The sequence below is a fragment of the Brachycentrus maculatus genome, unplaced genomic scaffold (genome assembly GCF_059751285.1).
Source record: "Brachycentrus maculatus isolate JH-2025_06_01 unplaced genomic scaffold, ASM5975128v1 h1tg000837l, whole genome shotgun sequence".
Classification (NCBI taxonomy): Eukaryota; Metazoa; Arthropoda; class Insecta; order Trichoptera; family Brachycentridae; genus Brachycentrus; species Brachycentrus maculatus.
Window position 1 is genome coordinate 265,637 of NW_028281564.1, and position 21,502 is coordinate 287,138.

Consider the following 21,502-nt stretch of genomic DNA (forward strand, 5'->3'; position numbering starts at 1 on the left):
GAGACTACTGCCGGATTACTAGAATAATTGAATTAGAGTCAGATTTGACCGTCATTTGTGTAACTCTTGTCTAATCATCTTTGTTCAAAACATATTTTATCGAAATTAGTTACTGTTCAAATAGTTCACGTTGATCCTTAATCGAATGTATTGAAAATCGATGTATGGTAAAATTAAGAATGAATGAATTTGAATTAAATGTAATCCTGATTCGACGATGGTTATTAAGAAAGTTTTTTGGGCATGTGGAGCAAATGGATGACTAAGAGAGAATATTTGACTAATGTGAATGGAATAAAAGAACGAGGACGGTTAATATAGACTTGCTTCGACCATGTCAATCAGAACTTGTGGTGTCCTGTGAAGCGATCGGGCTGTGTTTTGACATAATCTTTTAGGATATCGTAAGCTAATGGTATGTATGGATGTCGAGGAAACTAGGAGGGTATATCAGATTAGGCGCTTGTGGCGTTCCATCACCTCTCCCTACCTCTGAAGTAGTAGTGGTAGGTAGGAGTGAATAGTTGTTTGCCTTTTGAAAATAAGAAGTTTTTCCACGATTTGGTCATTGAGGCTGAATGAAAAATAAACCCACTTAAAGAACACCATTGGCACTAGATCCTCCCCTACGCGTGCCTCACGAAAGTATATTGTTAGGGATTCAGAGGACAGAGAACCTCAGCTTTGTCCATCAAGTTGCTTTGTGAGTTTCATTATAATCCGACTTATTTAGTCCACCACCCCTTTGCTGCGCTGCCGGGGAGTTGGTTGCCTGTTGCTGGCTATAAAGTACGTACGTACTGTGCAAAGGATTTCAAATTTGAGCTGACCGCAATGTCTTTGACTATTTTTTTTTAATTCATCGCTCAATTTCAGAGATGTTGTAACATATTTTAAAGGAAGGTTTTATTCCATAGCCGACCGGACAGAATTAGTTTCGAGAGTACGCAGCTCTTAAGCTCTAGAGATCTGTAGCTGTAGAGCTCTAGAAAGTAAGGACGTTTAGTATGAAATTAAATTACGTTCACTATAGGTAGGTATAAATTATATATAGAAAACCACAATACAAAACAAAGGTATTTGCGTCGTCTTTGTTCAGTGAAAAGGGCGGAACCCTCACAAACCAATTTTTAGAGGGGTAAAAACGTTCTACATTTATTTATAATGGTTAAACAAAAACAAAAAAACTACCTCTGGGAAAGTAATAAATCTGAATTGTATGATAATCAAATGAGTTATTATCACACTCTCCTTATCATTCATCGTTCACTTTGTGTAATTTCACTTTAATAAATACTAATTCATAATTACCGGTTTCCTAATAATCATTCCTTGATAAAGTGATTAAAATGGAATTGTTACGATCTGACATTTTTACAAACAATAAAATTTTGAAAGAGAGAAAGAAGAGAAATGAATCAGAATGGGAATATTTTTTGAAAGTGGACTTGAAGTTCAGGTGTTTATCAAAGTGGTATTACACAAATTGACACGATGAATGATAGGAGAGTGTTATATTACCATACCACAAAGTTAACAATGGTTTTAATATACAAAATATGCGAAAACGAGTGAAAAAGCATTATTTAAATTAAAGAGTCTAAAGACAATGACGATTAATTCAAACGGAGCTCATCCCAAACCTGATGACATCACACGATTATCAAAATCTGATCTAATGACATATCGCTCACTCCTTTCAAGAACGTCATAAATAAAAAAAACTTGATTTTTTAGGAGAACGTTTTTAATGTTTAAAAATATATTACAATTTATTAAAAATACATATCAAGCCACTTCTTGAACTTTTTACTGTGCAACAGATCTTTTTAGTTTAAACCTGAAGGTTTTTTCTCCATTTGAAAAATAACTAGTTTATTTTAAAAAAAATAATTAAACAATGCTTTTATTTCAAAATGCCAAAACAACACTTTCTGCACTGTAGCGGGTAAATATTAAGTAAAAAAATATGGCTCTTTGGCTGGGATATATCTAGTACATTTTCTGGGCATTCCGAAAACATGCACAACTGAAAATTGTCAATTTTTGATTTATGACGTTCTTGAAAAGAGTGAGCGATGTATATACTAAACATATGTATATACTTAAATGTACACAGCTATAACTATTTTAATTTACTATCAAAAACGTAACGTGAACCACCCTAGTATGTGTAAGAATAAAAAGACGTTATACGTCAAAAAATCCTTCGTATTGTGCGAGTAAGGAATGTCCGCATACCGAAGCTAACTGCGGAAACTGAAACATTTAGATAAATTAGATATCCTTAAGTTACTTAATAAATTATTATTAGAAGCCTTCCCTGAATTGTGTCCCCGAAACAAATTCTCAGAATTTCGATATGGAAGATTGTGAAATTGTGAAATAAATTAAGCTTCCCTCTGAAGGTTTCGCTTTGAAGGTATTAGGGCGCGAGCGGTGCGCTGTCACAAGAATACGAGGTTTTAATAAACAGCGTAATAGACAAAAGGGTAAGTAACCAATACCACCTCGTCTCTGCTGATGCTGCTGTGTTAACTGTCTCGGGAATGTAGCTGGGATGTGGTGGGTGGTGGGGGACAGGGGGGACCCCCCACACAGGGGACACCTTCCGGAATATGACACTCTGTAGCACGGACTACTAATATGCGAATGAGCAAAGCAATTAACTTTTGGTGATTGTTTTGATGGTAAAAATGTCTTAAGTCGAACGAGGGAAAAACCCCGAAAATTGTTTTCTTTGGGATAATATTTAAAACTAAATTCATAAAATTTATTTATTTAACGCTCACCCGCAGTGTAATAATCAACCACCTAAACTATGAGAATATAAATAAGACTAAAATAATCAAGAGAAGACTGTAAAAAAATAATGAAAAAAAATCATAAAATTGTACACATATACATACTTATTTGTTTTTTTTTGAGGAAACCAAATTTATGTGTTTAAAATTTCTTCTTGATTCATTTCCAAAGTTACCTACATAACCAAAAAACTTGATTTTGTTCATTTTTTTTTCCTTTTCAAATCACGAAGTATTTATCTTCAAAGATTATGTAAATAATTCAATTCACTCACCAAATGTAATATACATGTATACACACACACACGCGCACACACACACACACACACACACACACACACACACACACACACACACACACACACACACGCACACATACACACGCACACACACACAACTATGTTCTTTTTACATAGTTTTATATTTCCAGACACCAATAATAAAAAAATATCAATTATCAAATTTCATCCATAATTTACAATGCTACCAGTCATACGTAACAAAAAATCGTTTGATGATAGTTGATTCTGGATATTATCGTGGATCTTAATAGTGTAAGAAAGTGTTTTGAAAGTACATTATTGCCATCTATGATCATAAAATAAAAACAGCGGAATGTATAACTAATACTATATTACTGCCATCTATGGTTGAGTAGTTGCTATGCGTAGAACGAGCTGAATCCTTTATGAGTGCCATCTGTGGATATCTGTAGTAACAGTTAATATTTAATTTTGTCAATAGATGGTACTAATAATTTTATTAGTACTTTGATTGTCACCTGTGTTTTTGTAGCAGAAGTAATGTTTACGTCTAAAAATCTTTTTGTTTTTATCGAATATAATTTGATTGACATAACGGGCGATAGATGGCAGTGTGAGTTTAAAACAATTAATCGTATTATTATCTGAAATTCAATTACTTTTAAGTTGAGTTCAATAGTTTACCAACACGCAGGAAACTCCTTTATTATTCCAGCACTCATAATAAATAAAGCAATGGTAGTGTTTTGTTGTTACTACTTACATATTCGCGCTAAAACATCACCGAGTTGTTGCAGTGTAATCTTCTTCGTAAAATACATGAACCTAGAAATTCATATTTCATGTCGTGTCGCGGGTTCGATTCCCACCAATTGCAAAATAAATTCAAGAAAGATTTATTTTTAAAACGTCTGGGTGTTTGTGGTGTATTTTTCACATTTACCTTCCCTATCCTTGCTATCCACCTGCAGACAAGACTCTAATAGAGGCTTTGCGGGTTATTCATTTAAAAAAAAATAATTTCATGTACAGAAAAGAAATAAATGCATTGGTAGGCTTATTGGCAAAAAGCAATATCTTCCAACTAACCAATTTTTAGGCAAGTTCGGACTTAATCTGCTTGGCGCGTATGCTTTAACTGGGATCAATGATAAACTTGACTAAAACGAGATTAATTTGAAATAGATTTTAATATCTTGACTTCTAGAATTTGCAATTCGGTGAGCTTATGTTTCCCATTTGCAGCCCGCGATAGCAAGGAGTACTAATACTCAATTCTGCTTCTTCGGGGGATCCATTATTCGTTAGGCGTGTTTTAAGTGGACGGGGGTCTATAGTGAATGATCGGATCTTAATAATTTGGTCATATGCGCAGATTGAGTGACCGGATCTTCATTTTTACAGAACCGTGTTCAGTGACCTTCATTTGTTCACTGATTCACTGATTCACTGATGCATCTAGTCACCGATTTATTGATTTACTAATTCATCGTTTCACTGACACGGTGTTTCAGATTGTTGTCGATACGATTTGACAGAGAATCGGAGTGAGGGGCAAGAAGGTCGTCAGGAAAGTTTTGCAGTAAGGTTTAGTGACAGAATAACCGAAAATACCCACTATTCGGAATCCGAATGGATCCGCTTTAATGACCGGATCACTGAGGTGATACAAATCTACTGAGGCAGATCCTCAGAATGACCGGATCTTACCCACCTCTCGTTATAAAAAGGCGATAAAAAGAAGGATTAACGACACTTTAATATTGTTGAACATAAACACCTTCTGGTGGTCTTGAAATGGATATGTTATGAATATGGAGCTAGGTTGATTGCAGTTAGTTGCGGAACGGGTGCCGCGGCCGTCACTCCTCGTCAGCCGACAAAACCCCGAAGGGTTGCATCCCCTGTGGCCTGTGAATGGTTTCCATGGAACAATGGAACTCGGTTATTATTTATTCAGGACTTATAAAAGAAACGGGGCGTGATAGCTCAAGCCTCATTCTGGCCAATTCCATTTTTTTCTTTGAAAGGTCTTCGTCAAAAGGTTACACTGATTCCGGTTTGGCGTTGTGAAAGGATATCCCCGAGATATTTCAAGATAAACCCTTTGTCAACTTTAGGACGGCGTTTGTTGCGCGTTGACGTGTTTTGATTTTTTGTTACTTTTATTCAACTATTCGAAAAAATGGATGAACAATCGAACACGGTATTCGATATTATTGTGTGAAAAAAGAGCATTCATTCATTTTATTTTATAAACTGCAGAATTTTAGAGTCTATGATACCTATAAATGTGCAAAAAACGACCAATATTTTTTTTCAACTGTTTATTATTATTATTATTTTTAAAATCTAGATGGTTTAAAAATTTAAATAATTTTAAATATGTATTTAAAAAGAATAGTTGAATTAGAAGGTTATTCCATGAAACAATAAATATGCTTATAAAAATATAATTTGTACTAGCTGTACCCAGCTCCTCAATGCCGTGACTCAGGCTGATTAAATGGTAAATAAAGAAAATAGAAAGGAGAAATGTCTCCTAAATGTAATAGTTTAATTTCACAATGCTGGTGAAGTGGAAATCTTAAACATCTTTGAAATAACAATGCTATCGAAAAAAATGAGAATGCTAAGTTACATACAGCTCTGTCAACAAGCACGCTGCCCGCCATGAGCTATGTATAGTATTACGTGTATTGCGGTTACGTTCAACAGATGGCACTGATATTGCATTTAAAAACTGTTAAAAATATGTTTTTACCTGTTACATAGATTTTACTATTATTTTACAAATTATTTTTTAACATCTCATCAAAGATGAAGAAGAATATGGAAGTCTGGGCATTTACGGGACTGACGACCGTCATAGGCTGTTTTAATTATTTTACAAATTACTTTAGGTGATTTCAGATTGTGACACACAAACATTTTTATTTATGTTGATAAGTTATGACATGTTTAAACAATAAAAGTCGCCATTTTTTATTCAAAATAGTTACAAGAGTTTTAAATATTTTAATTTAAATTTTTCTAAACATTTCTACTTCAGAATCTAAAAATTAATTACGCTTTTCTCTCCAATAAAGAGATTAAGCTCTTGTGCTAGGAAAAGGACTTACACAGATTATTTATTGTCTATATTTGTGACTGATATAATTAATTTTTATTATATTTATCTAAAAAAATTCCAATAACAAGTGAGCCATTTAATTTTATTTTAATATCTACAATTTTTCTTTGTAATTGAAGTATTTGGTTCCCAAATACTTAAAGTTTGGTATTGCAAAGTACCAAAGTTTGGTATTGGTATCCCAAATACTTAAAGTTTGGTATAGAAAAAGACTTCAAAACACATTTGTTTGCTAAATCATTTCCACCCTAATATTTTCCCCAATTCATTCACAGTGAAGCGCCCTTGAGGTATTTTTTTTACGAAAATGGCGCTATATAAGTTATCCAAATTTATTATTATTTATTATTATTATTATTGCATTTTGGTATCTCTATCATCATTAGCGAACCACGTTTTTACATTTATGCATCAGCTTATTACCTGATGGTGACTAGTACCAGCCTAGGTACTTTGGAATACATTTGCAGGTAGAAAGCATCTGAATATCTATCGATAATAGTAGGTACCTAAATAATAATGAGAGCGCTAATCTGGTTGGATCACAATGGACGAGTATAGTGACAAATATCACCGCCAGAGAACCGGGTATAAAATATTAAAGCTGCGACCTGACAAATGATGTGTGTTTTTATGCTCCATTTCATAGATAATAGTGATTAATGGAAGGATTAAGTCCGGTTTAAAATAATATTATCATATATGGCCACGCGACCGGTCTCTGGCTTTGGATGCGACACGTGCATGATAATCAACGTAGGTATACTATATAAGTAAGTATATGCACTTTGCACTGCATGTGCAAAATATTAAGCTTCAAATGAAGTGCAGCTTTTTTTGTTTTTAAAGAGAAATATTTGTGTTTTTATTATGTACACAAATATTTCGATTTCATACTATTTCTGTGAGCCTAAGCTGCTCATTATTAGAAATAGGTATCAAATTGTGGTAGAGTGGGTTCGAACCGAGAAACTCTGATTTAAAAGTCCGCGACACTAACTACGGGACCAATACCCGACACACACTAAAGCATAGTAATATTTCATTATTCTGTTTAACACATAACATGAATCAATCAATGATAATAGTAATAAAATTTTTGGATAATTTATACAGTACTGCAGTAAAACCTCGATATAACGGACCTCTATTTGTCCGCCTTCGTGATGTAATGGTTAACGTGTCTAGCTACCGTGCTGGAGGTCTCGGGTTCGATTCCCGGGGGGGGGAGGGAGTGTGAAAATAAATATTAGTAATTTCACACTATAATATTTATTTAATATTGTATTACACTGGACTGGTTCCTAAAGCGCAGGAATGATAAGCTTGCCTTCGTGTGAGTAGCGATCAAGATAACGCTGCGTCAATGCAATGCTATGCCCTATGCACCATTGGGTGTGGATAAGGGCTAGAAGAAGAAGGTAATCGAACTTCGGATGTAACGGACAAAAATCCGATCAGTAAATATTATACACATTTTTGAAATTTTAGAGAGTTGATTATAAAAAAACAGCAAATTTCAAAAGTGCAAACAAAACTTGATTCCCTTTTCAAAGCAATAATTTAGCAAACCTTAAGTTCAATTCACTCTTAGTGTTTCTAATTACTGGTGGAAGAGCATCCCACGCCATCGGGCCGCAACAGCAAAGGCACGCTCGCCTAATTTAGTACGCTAGTTGCGAGCTTGTAATATCACTTTACCCATGGCAGATATTGAAGCCGATTTAACTCCCGATTCGTCAGGAATGCACAGCTCTTTTAGATACTTCGGAGCCATAAAATGTATTGATTTATGCATATATAGTAGACAGAGTTTATACTATTTTCAATATTATTAATATTTAAAGCATTTACTTTGTGGTTAGTCATTTTTACTTTTATTTTTTTTACAAAAATGTCTACTGGTTTCGAGACGTACCCGTCTCTTCGTCAGGACAATCACTACCACAGAATGCAAACCATACAACCCGTTACCCTTTCAGAATGTGTAACCAGTGCAGTTCGTGAATTAGTGACGTGATATATTTTTATATTTACTAATATTTACCATTTAGCTTTTGATTTCACATCCACATAAAAATTTATTTTATGTTGAACATTTTTGAAGTATTAGGGCGTTTGAGCTTAATAACGTTTCGTTGACGGTTAAATTCATTCTTTGAGTACAAATATATATTTCAACATTCAGGTTTAGTTTACACTAGTTAAGAAACACGGCAGTCGGTAGGCAAATTACTTCGCAGATAACAATTTAAAATAATTAAAACAAATAATTTGTTTATCTCTGAATTACCCGTATATCATATTTTACGACCCCATATGTATTTTAACGTATGCTACCTTCTTTTTGAAATTCCGATAGGAATCATACTTTCAATAGATGAAGAAATGATTTTTTTTTAAATCAGCGAGTAATTTATTATATTTTTATATATAATTTGACCAGATAATTTATTTACAACATTTTGAGTGTGTCCAAATACTTGTTCACAAAATCTGGATTATCTCCAATTACAGGAGTTAATGCCCAGACTTCCATATTCTTCTTCATCTTTGATGAGATGTCAAAAAATAATATGAAAATAACTCCTGTAATTGGAGATAATCCAGATTTTGTGAACAAGTATTTGGACACACTCAAAATGTTGTAAATAAATTATCTGGTCAAATTATAAGCTTAATAATAAAAATGAAAATGGTATTTTCTGGCGTTTCTCATGTGTGTGATTATAATCCAGGATTCGGATCTCACATACTAATATAAGAGTTTCTGCTTAATAAAAAGCTTCTTTACATCCCACCAATAGATGTCTCTAGTGAAGTTCTAGTGATTCATGAACAAGGTTTCTAAATTGGTTCATATATATAGAACTTCCAAGAATTTGAGTAGTGTGGTTGTCAATAATGGGTAGAATTGGTGAATGTTACACGTGTGTAAAGTGATCACTTAAACCAGCCTATGACGGTCGTAAGCCCCGTAAATGCCCAGACTTCCATATTCTTCTTCATCTTCGATGAGATGTCAAAAAATAATATTTTTATATTCATTCCTCCGCTGAATAATGTGTACGTTCAACACAGTGGAATGCATTGAAAATGAAGACGAAGGTGTGTGAAACATTTCGGAGTTGTGCAAACATATAGGTACGTATAATGTCTTCATCACCCAAGTACAAGCCGCTTTGATAAATTAATGGACTTTTCTGAAAGAGTCGATTGTTAGGTGGTGTGGGCGTGGAGGGACTGAAGGCAGTTGGGGATGCTTTTCCTAATATTTACTTAGGTCCATCTTCCACGACCGCTGGACAATGAGATCCGTTTTCTTTCACGAAATCCATTTTTTACTTTATTCGATAGAAAGTGAAGTCAGCGATCGCCTTCTATGGTCCCGGTTTTATTGTGCTAACACCTCTTTATGGATGTTTCATTCATTCACGGTGCCTTACGGCGAGAAATGTTTTGTAAACACAAATGTGCCGCATGAGAAGATTCAGCCACATAAATCAATAATTATTTCTTTTGGTTTATACAGGACCAAATCCGATTGTTCGTTCAGCACGCCCTTTACAATGACATCCATATTTCATTATTGATAGATACATACACAAATTCAATGTAGGTACCATGTCAATAATGATATTTTGTGGGGATATGAAAAATATGCTATACACATGTCATATTCATTTAATTTAATTAGACATGAGCTATACATTTTTATACTTCGAAACAGGGCTTTTTTTTAAATAAAAGGGTTCCGGAACTCACTTCATATCAAGCTTTTTACAGAAACAAATTATATTCAAATATCATTCAAATAAAATCTAAAGCTTTTCCCATAATTTTTAACAATTATATAAATATAAATATAAATTAGTGCCAGAAAGCCGTTCTACCGGGTAACATGGAAAAAAGCCTGCTTAGAAATATTAAGAAAAATCATGTAAACTGAACCATATCATTAGATTTATATATATGGATATATATATATATATATATATATATATATATATATATATATATATATATATATATATATATATATATATATATGTATATATATATATGTATATACATATATTTAAATATATTAAAATAAAAATAAATATTTTTTCCACATTTATTTTATTTGACCAGTGATCAGACGTATGTCGATGATGACAAAACTCGGTTACTGGTCAAATAAAAAAGCGTTTAAATACAAAGTTTTTATTTTATTATATAAAATGCACTTCCACCAAGAAATGTCAGTACAAAACTTACCAAGAGTATTGTAAATTATTTCTGAAAACTTTAATCCCACCTATTTAATGTTAAGCTGTTAGACTTGTATCGGTACCTACATATAGCGAGATGGTAGTCACAGTGCAGTATAAAGTGAAGTAAGCAGTAAATCATGGCCATTGAGAGAGCACGACGTGAGATTTTGGTAATGAATAGCGCTGAACACAGAACAGTGAAGAGAGAAAGGAGATCTGAGGAAGCGTGAATGATAGCCGATGCAGAGAGATGTAGCGATATAGACTATACGAAAGAATGGATCACTTGAGTTATGTAGAGTCAGCAATGTAACCGAGTTCACACCATATTCTGCACTACAAGACTATGGTTACTAACCTAACTTAACTTAACCATTGGTTAGGTTAATACGTTGGATGCGGCGTACGCGTCAAACGCGTACATCTTCTATTTCTCTTGGTGCACAATATGGCCTAGTATGGTTAAAAGTGATAGCAATGGTATAATTTCATTTGTGTATTTGAAATACATAGGATTGACATAATATTTTTAATGGTATGTATGGTCAGCACGCTCGGCTACCGTTCTGGAGGTCCCAAGTTCGATTCCCAAATAAATAAATATTTTTTTTCACTCTAATATTTATTCAATATTACCTTGGACTGGTACCTGTAGCGGAGGGGTGATCACCTTTCCTTTATGTGTTTAAGATGAATATAACACTGCGTTTATATGATGCAGTGCCCTATGCACCATTGTGGTGCGGATAAGGGTAAGAAGAAGATGTAGTAAATATTTTTTTTTATTTATTAAATTTCATTACACGTAATTTGTAAGTGAAACTCGACAAACTCAGCTTTGGTCTTCAAGCGAGTATAAACATGAGTCACGCGTGAATACTACACAGTGTGTACTGATAAAAAAATATCTTATTACATTTAGTTTAAGCGTTTTGAACATAGCTATTTTTTCAGCATCTTGTTCGGGATAAATTAAAAGTGTTCAATTGTATTTTATAAATAGTAATTATTTGCAAACCTTACAAATAGGCACTGGTACATAGGCCGCTGCGTAGTATTGATGTAGTGTTATCTGGATCGTTACTTACATGAAGGCAAGGTTATCAATCCTGTATTTCAGCTATCATTTCAGGATGATATTGGATTAATATTACAGTAAAAAAAATTATCACTATTTATTTTGTTGATTTTTTAGGACATTCTATACGGTAGCCAAATGCGCTAACTATTGAAATATAGTGAAGGGAAATTTATTAGATTAACAGAGGTATCCCTACAAAAAACATTATTATTTTTCTACCCCCACGTGTTTCCACAGGAATTTATCGATAAAAAGTCGAAATCTGTGCCTCTACTCCTGTATTCCTGGAATTGTATTAACGTATTATAAAGGAGAAGCCGTCACCGCGGGATGTTGGCGGTAATCTTTGGACAGGAGTTCTCCCACTGCACCTGGAGAGATCTGGATACACTCGGAGGCTGGATGATAAAAAAATACGCGATCCATGAATCAAATATTTACCGACACACGTTCGGTGATAAATGTCACCTGAAATTGATCTGAACATGAAAAACAACAAACAATTCTCTCGCATTTTTATTTGAAATTATTTCGCAGTGAATTCTCCAGAATTATATAGGTATAAAACATATTAAATTATTTCATTAAATGATTCTGCAGTCACTCTGTGGTTATACGAGTATATATATATACATACTCACTCCGGTCTCCAGTCCATTCAGTTTAATAAAAGCGAACATTTTTAATGTGATGTCCTTACTCCTAACTTGGCCTTTGATTTCTGTATTTCGCCAACATAAAGGGCGTAAAGATTCCGAACAATGCCATTGAGCAAAGGAAAGAATTGTACAAAATATATAGTTACGTTTCAATAAGTTGAAAATGACATAAATACCGATACGTGAGCTTTTAAAACTGTTACATATTTAAATTTATCGATTTGTTCACAAAATAATTTTATTCAATCAAAAATATATTACATTATTTCAATTACTTTTAAAGAGCTTTGATAACGTGTATAATAAATTAATATTTATATTACTTTTATCTGTTTTTCGAAATTCATTTATAGGTGTACTAGTAAGTAATTGTAAACAAAAATAAATAATTAAAAAAATGTAAATATACACGTTGTAAAGATTTTAATTTATAAATAAATGTATTGTGACACGCGTTTCTATATATTCAACATCATTATTAAACGTTTGTGAAATTATGAAAACTTTTCAAAGTTCTTAGGACGTCGAAGAATGGGGAAGATATAGGAGCTGTTTCTTATATTTCTTCAATGAAAATATTAATGATAGAGGAGAAGCTTTTGTTTTCGTCATGTTGTTTATTAGTTTATTCATGATAATTATTTAATTTTGTATCTCCTTTGTAACTTTCAAAAGCTGTTTTTTTTACTTGAAGTATTTTTAGGATTTCATAGTTCTTTTGATCGTATGTCTTCTTCTTATTCTTCTTCTTTTTCTAGGACTAAGTCCTGTCACTCTCCGGTCTGCTCCTGTGAGGTGGAAGACCAGCTATCCCTCCATCGTTTAGGCGGTCTTCCTGGGGGTCTGATCACGCTTATGTATGTATTTTTGTTAAATTATACATGAATATTAGTATGTTACAAGTAACATACTAATACCCTAGGGTAGAAAATTCAGCAGTTAAATGAATCTGTTAAAGTATACATTTTTTATTGTTTTAGAGTACGAAGTATTACGAACGGAAAATGTAGAACCAGTGGTTAGTGGGTACGGTAGACTTATTGTCGTCGGGGGAGAAAATATATTCCGAGAATTTCCCTGATATTTAAACAAAAACCAACGAAAATACTGTATTTTTTAAACTCGACCGCGAGTTGGCTGGTGGTGAGCAGAGGGTCAGCTCTTCTATCATAAAAATACCCCAAATCAGTAAATTTCGCAGCTGCGCGAGAATCTCTCTGAGGACTATCATCCATTTTTGTACTTTATAAGTAAATATTTAAACACAAAACAAAATATGAATAAAAATGTGTGTATAAAAACGTACAAATAATTTTGCTTTATTTATTATGTACATAATGAACTATCATACATTTTTGTACTTTATACGTGAATATTTAAACGCAAATACATTAAAACACAAAACGATACATGTATATGAATAAAAATATGTATAGAACAATCAATGAATAAAATGTGCTTAATTTATTGCGTATATAAAGGACTATTATACATTTTTGTACTTTGTACGTAAATATTTAAACACAATCACATTTAAACACAAACGATATGTAAGTACCTATTAATAAAAATGTATGTATAACAAATTTATTATTGTTATAATGAACTATCATACATTTTTATACTTTATACGTAAATATTTAAACAAAAACACATTAAAACACAAAACAATATACATATATGAATAAAAATGTATGTATAACAATGTACGAATAAAAATGTGCTTTATTTATTGTGTTTAATGAACTTATTACAATAAATATGTGTATAATTCTTCGCCCAACTTTAGTAGAGCAATAAAAATAAAAGAAAATGTTATAATTAAAAGGTATCGTAGGTTTGGTCTCGGGCAAGGTAAAAAGAGTTTCTTAGTAAAAAATCGGTATAATTTTTAAATGGGTACCTGCAAAATGGCTTGACTCTGGCCAATGTATGTATCCAACGGATTCTTCAGTTCTTTGGACACGTTGCGCGTGGCAATAAGGATAGCCTGGAACGATTGGTTGTGATTGGTAGCCTGGATGGGAAGAGATAGAGGAAGATCTCCCATACGATGGACCGGTTAAGTTAAGGCAGCAGCAGGCACCTCGGTGATTGGAGCGCTACGTGCAGCGTAGTCAAGGGATAACTGGAGAAGAGTCATTGCTTCGACGAGAGTTACAACCCTCAGTAATGGAGGACTAAGATGGAGAGAAAAAATCAATGTAACTGTGCTTCATATTCATAACATAGCATTTTTAGCATAAAAACGAGGATTGGTATTATTCTAGATATTACAATTTTTTTCAATAATATTGTATTTTTTGGTTGTTTTAATTTAGGTTCGTTGAAGTATAAGAAAAATCTTGTAAGATGTTAATAAATGATTATTAAATTCGTACACGATGTACTTTAGTATCATTTGGTAGGAATACTCCGAAAGCAGTGCCAGCGCCTTACTGCCCGGGTGTTAAATAAACTAGCCCGGGTTATAGTCACTTCCAAACTATAAGTTTTATGTTCCAATATGGAAGCTTTAGATAAGGAGGTCTTATTCTGATGGAATTTATACGAAGAAATATCCAAAACACAAAAAAGTTGCTTTCGAAAAAATCATGGATTACACAGTAAGTGTGAAATTAGTGTTTCCAAAAAAATGTTTCTCAGAGTAAATAGTCAAAGTTTCAAAAGGTTTAATTTTTTTCAATACATCTTATTGTATTTTATTCATCAATAATGTGATTATTTTGTTGAAAATACTCACTTTAGTACAAAAGTTTGTGTATTTGACAACAACGCAGGGAGTTGCAACGCAACCCGGATTCAATTGACGATCATTTTCACATTAAAAAATAATTTTTATAAATTTCTAGAACAATCTTATTTATGTTAACACTCATATCTTTCTAGAGACGCATTAAAAATGTAGAACTGTAAAAATGGAAAAAAAACAAATATATTTAGAATAAGAAAATTTTCCTGGATTGAAAATTAACGTATAGAAATAGAAGCGCTTTAATATTTTTTGATCTTCTAAAATATTTTTTTGTAGCTTGTATGTATTAATTATATGTATATATATTTTAATAATAAGTTTCTAAATCTACGTTGTTGTTAAAAGTAACACATTGATCTATAAATAATTACCGAGAATCATTCTTAAAAAAAACACTTAAGCGTGTCTTCTCAAATAAATCACTGGAAAGATAGAAAAAAATATTATAGAAGACAAAAAATGTTAAAAACGCTTCTATTTCAGTACGTTAATTTTCTATCCAGGAAAATTTTCTTCTTACATTCATACCATATATAATTATAAAAAATCTTGTAACTATGTTTATTAAATTAATTTTAAAAAATGTATGTAAGAATGTATGCATGTATATCATTTAAAAAATAAGTGAGATTAAATCATTAACTTGGAAAATAAGAATGAAATATATTGAAAGCAGCGTGTTTCTAACGTTTTTACAAAAGTACGTGTTTTTTTTAATTTAAGGATATTACGCTGCTACCTTCTTGAGAGGCCTGTTAACAATAACGAGGTACATTATTCCAAATCACATCGCACTAATAAAACTTTAGTGGGGTAATTATTCCCAGCTTACTACATATTGCATTCGATCAAGTCTGGGAGTATGTTATAGTGGCTCCAAGTCACCCGGCCCGCCCCGCCCGCCGCGATCTCTATCGTATGGGCAATAAAGAGGATTTTGAAGGAAATTGAAATTGGGTGGAGTTCGGATATTTGTTCGGCCCAAGAATAGTTTATTCGGTTTATTGGCGGGGAAATTTCGCGGGAGAAAAGCGATTCGGAATACACCTCTTGCCAGAAGCAAATTTGTTCAAAAGGAGCACTGTGGGGGTGAAACTAACTAACCAACACGCCGCTTCCCCGCAGGGGTAGGCCTCTGCCTGAGAGAATATAACGCCATACCACCCTGTATTTGCAAACACTCTACGCCTCTTCCACATTCATGCATCTCCTCATACATACCCGACGATTATTTCGACTCCTGACTCGGCCTCCTGTGCGGGTACCTTCTTGTTAACCTTCCGGGAGTGTGGCCGTACATGATCGTCCAACAAAAATTTCTACTAAACAGTATGGGCGTACATGAACGACCGCGCTTATAATTTAAGCCTTTAAAGACGTGACTTTAATTAACACAACATTGCATTCGAATATTCCCGGGTATTTATATTTCCATGACAGGTACAAATATTTTTTTACCGCAACGGCAGCGCCATTGCTCGTGACGGACAGTGTGCATCTTGGTAATTGCTGATATATAAAGTATACTCACAAGCATTCTGAAATTTAACTATTAAATTTAAATATAAATGTGTGTTTTTTTCTTTCTATCCACTTAACCAGACTAAGCCACAGCAACGCGTGGTCGGGTACAGCTTTTTTAATATAAATAAAGTCTGCGTTTGTGACTACACTTTAAAATTTACAATCACTTTTTTTTTATGAGAATAAGTTTAAAAATGTAAACATCTCGTATTACATAAATCATATTATGTATTTAAAAGAACTATACGACAATGCCTACTATAATTTCCGGGTATAACTACAGCATTTCTATATTACCTTGAAATGAAGAAAGTTTTCAAATTTGTACATGGGTGATTATTACAAAAGTTCTGTTAAAAAAATAACAGCAACATTCCAGAAAACCGTTCGCCTTTAACGATAGAAACACTGTCACTTTAAAAATGAAAGTTATACGAGTATGGAAAGGATTCTTGATTTGTTCGGGATAAACAATGGACTTTGTAAGAAGCTGTTAAAAAAACGGGAAATATACTACATGATTGTGTCTACCTTTAAATGCCATTTTTGCTGTTCAAATGTACCATCATATCATAAATTTTATTTCCGAGAGTACAGTTTTTTAACGGTTAAAAAAATATTACTTTCCGAGAAATATGATGTACTTATTTATTTTCTTTATAGCTTTTTTCGAGTACAGTGTTTAACCCTTTGGAGAAAAATGGACTAAAAGTTTCCTTTTTTGATACCTAAATGTGTTGTTTTTTTCGTACACTTATACAAAAAATAAATTATTTGAAGCAGAAAGTATTTTATTTTTTATCGATCAATATTATCATCATATTATGTACGTCATTATAAGAGCCCTTGAAGTCGTTTTTTTCTTCTTTTTATGACAGTGGAGGTTATACAGGATTCGGACGTCACATACTAATATAAGAGTTTCTTTACATCTCACCAATAGATGTCTCTAGTGAAGTTCTAGTGATTCAAGAACAAAGTTTCTAAATTGGTTCAAATATATAGAAATTCCAAGAATTTAAGTAGTGTGGTTGTCAATAATGGGTAGAATTGGTGAATGTTACACGTGTGTAAAGTGATCACTTAAACCAGCCTATGACGGTCGTCAGCCCCGTAAATGCCCAGACTTCCATATTCTTCTTCATTTTTAATGAGATGTCAAAAAATAACTCCCGTAATAGGAGATAATCCAGATTTTGTGAACAAGTATTTCGACACACTCTAAATGTTGTGTATCCAAAATTATTATTATTATTATCATATATTATGTGAGAATCTCGTTCGACGAAGAGTTGAAAAAATAGCGTTTATGTATCGAAAATCTTCCTAAATGATTGACAAACATTAAGGTATGATGATGTTAAAAAATAATATGAGGTTATATTAGTTATCTAAAGATAATAATAATATTTTATTTATTGTTTCGGCATTAACTTTGTGGTAAGACATATTACAATGATTAAAGAAAACACTTCGTTTTTTACCACTTGATTTTTATTATAGACTACATGTTTCAGAATTTAAACTTCCATCATTCAGGTCTGTATAATAACTAAAATATAAAATATAAAATTGTTCTATAAATAAGGAGAGGGGAAAGAAAGGGGATGGAGTTAGTCAAGGGACGGAGTTTGAAAACAAAGGAAAATTGTAATTGATTAATTAAATTCTTCACCTTTGCTTTCTATTTTTCCTTTGTTACCCCTTCCCCTTACTCTCCCCTCTCCTTATTTATAGAACAATTTTGTATTTTATATTTTAGTTACTATACAGACCTGAATGATGGAAGTTTAACTTCTGAAACATGTAGTATATAATAAAACTCAAGTGGTAAAAAACGAAGTGTTTTCTTTAATCATTGTAACATGTCTTACCACAAAGTTAATGCCGAAACAATAAATAAAATATTATTATTATCTTTAGGTAACTAATATAAACTCATATTATTTTTTAATATCATCATACCTCAATGTTTGTCAATCATTTAGGAAGATTTTCGATGCAAAAACGCTATTTTTTCAACTCTTCGTCGAACAAGATTCTCACATATCATTATAATACTAATAAATAATAATAATCTTAGATGATTTATATTGTGCCATTTTCATAAAACAAACTACCTCAAGGGCGCTTATATAGGTATTGATTATTATATGAAAATGATAATGAGGGATTAACATTAATTTATATATATTAATGAAAAACGTCCTCAATCAGCTGAGTCTGAAGGGGGGAAAGTGGAGCCGCCGTATTATTGCGCCTTCTTCTAGGTCTTCTTGGGCTGGAGCATGGCCAAGATGGCCTGTGCAATGGTAATGTCATAAAGTAGCTGGTCCGTCATTATGGATATTCAACGGCGGGGGGTGATACCGGTCTTCTTGTTGTCACTGGTGGCATTGCTGGGCATCTCCAACACCTTGGCAGCCAGGTACTCCATGACGGCGGCAAAGTATGCGGGCGCACAAGCCCCAACTTTCTCGGCATAGTAGGTAGATGCGAGTATATTTGGGGTTTTAAAATTATCCCCGTATTCCATAAAGTTTAATAATATTATGTTTTTTTATTATTATTATTTACCTAAGAGTCAATTTGATATATTGAAAAATATTTTCACCAAGATTAGACACTGAAGGAAACACAATGTGTTTAAATTACATTTTTAGATTGCATCTAGTAAACAAAAACCATTCTGACATATTGTATTAAGACCTCTTTCCAAGTCTATAAATCATATTTGTTTAATTTTAATACGATTTAATTCAAACCCTTACCCGCACCCCAATGGTGCATAGGGCACTGCATTATATAAACGCAGTGTTATCTTGATCGTGAACACACGAAGGAAAGGTGATCAGCCCTCCACTTCAGGTACCAGTCCAGGGTAATGTTGAATTAATATTAAAATGAAAAAATCACTTATATTTAGTAGACCCCCCTCTGGAAATCGAACCCGGGACCTCCAGAACGGATTATTAAATTATTCAGGCGAATAAAACTTTAAAGATAGGTACATTATTAAGTCTATATGTCACAGGGTTATAACATTACAAAGCCTTATTTCATAAATTCGAAATGTCTTGAAACTGATTAATTTCTTTGCGTTGTGCCGTTCGCCGAATAACCGTGTCGTGTGCACTTATATAAGTGCATTAATTTAGAATGAACGACACATGGCATAGAAAATTGGAATCAAGAGAACAGATTTCATCAGTCGAATTCTCGTGAAAATCTTAGAGGTTTTATCTATGTATGCAAAAAAAAGACAAAATATACTTCATAAGTGTTTTCATTACCACGTGTATTGAGAATTGTAACTCATGTAATTCGGGATGCGGGTACTGAATAGACTGAAAATTTGACAATAGAAACGAGATCTTTGATTTGCGTAAGTAAACCGCCTTGTTACCGCGAATATTGTATTCATTAACCACAAAACGAACACAAAATAGGACAATGTAAAAATCAATTCTTGACATTGTGTTTGTACTGACTTAAATGTTTAAAATTCGAAGTGCACTGATCACCTTTCATTCGTGTAATAAATGGTTTATATATATATATATATATATATATATATATATATATATATATATATATATATATATATATATATATATATATATATATATATATATATATATATATATATATATATATATATATAGATATATATAAATATATATATATATATATATATAATATATATATATATATATATATATATAAATATATATATATATATATATATATATATATATATATATATATATATATATATATATATATATATATATATATATATATATATATATATATATATATATATTTATATGTATATATATATATATATATATATATATATATATATATATATATATATATATATATATATATATATATATATTATATATATATATAAATATTTATATATATATATATATATATATATATATATATATATATATATATATATATATATATATATATATATATATATATATAGACTTAAAAATTTGACAAATAATATTTTGGGGTAGTATTTCAACGTGTCGGTTTTGCACAGTTTTGTGGGAACAGGTTACCGAAATTCCTAATTTATGTCTTCGTGCTACACGGTGTTCCATATAACTATAAACATCTAATATATAAAAAAAACCCTTTTGTTATAAGACACAAAAAGCATTATTATTGAGATATCAACATATAATATTTTGGGTTTACCAATTAGAAATTAAATAAATTTTATTGAAAATACTTTTACGAAACTAATTAAACGAATTAAAGTAAAAAGTATGCAGCCTTTAAGTAAGTGTTTCATTATTTTTATAAAATGCCTTTCCGTCAAGAAATACCTGAAGGAAATTGCATTAACTTTGTGGAATGACATGTTGATAATTTAAAAAAAAGCACTTGTATAATACCGCTTAGTGAGTTTTATTTCATGACACACGACTAGTTTCGAAAACTATGCTAATTAACTAAAACATGTTTAAATCTACAGGTTAATAGTAAAACTCTTTAAATGTTCTACTCTTTTTTAAAAAAAATGATATTTTACTATTTACATATTTACATATTGTACTTGGCACGATCAGATCAATCAGAACCTAAAATCTGGCGGTGTCAAAAGTCTGCGAAATCGGAGGGCATGTATGACTAGATGTATGGATGGGAAGGAGGCGAGGAGTGTATGTCAGGACAGAAGAGTGTGGCGTTCCATCCTCTCTGCCTACCCCTTCGGGGAAACGGCGTGATGGTAGTAGTAGTAGTAGTAGTAGTAGTACTTGTGTAAAACATTTTCTATCATGTTCTATCGGAAAGTGTCGGTAAGAGAAGTTTACTTCCATTAACACTGTAGATCCTAACCGCACAAAAAGTATACAATAGTTGGGATAAAGGACCTATTGGACACTCTGCCTGGCCAGAGGACATATTTTGAACATTAGATTAATGGCTTCCGTAAATTAAAAAAAAGAAACATCTTTATAGTGAAAATAGAGATAACAAAGTAGAGCGCGAGGTTATTT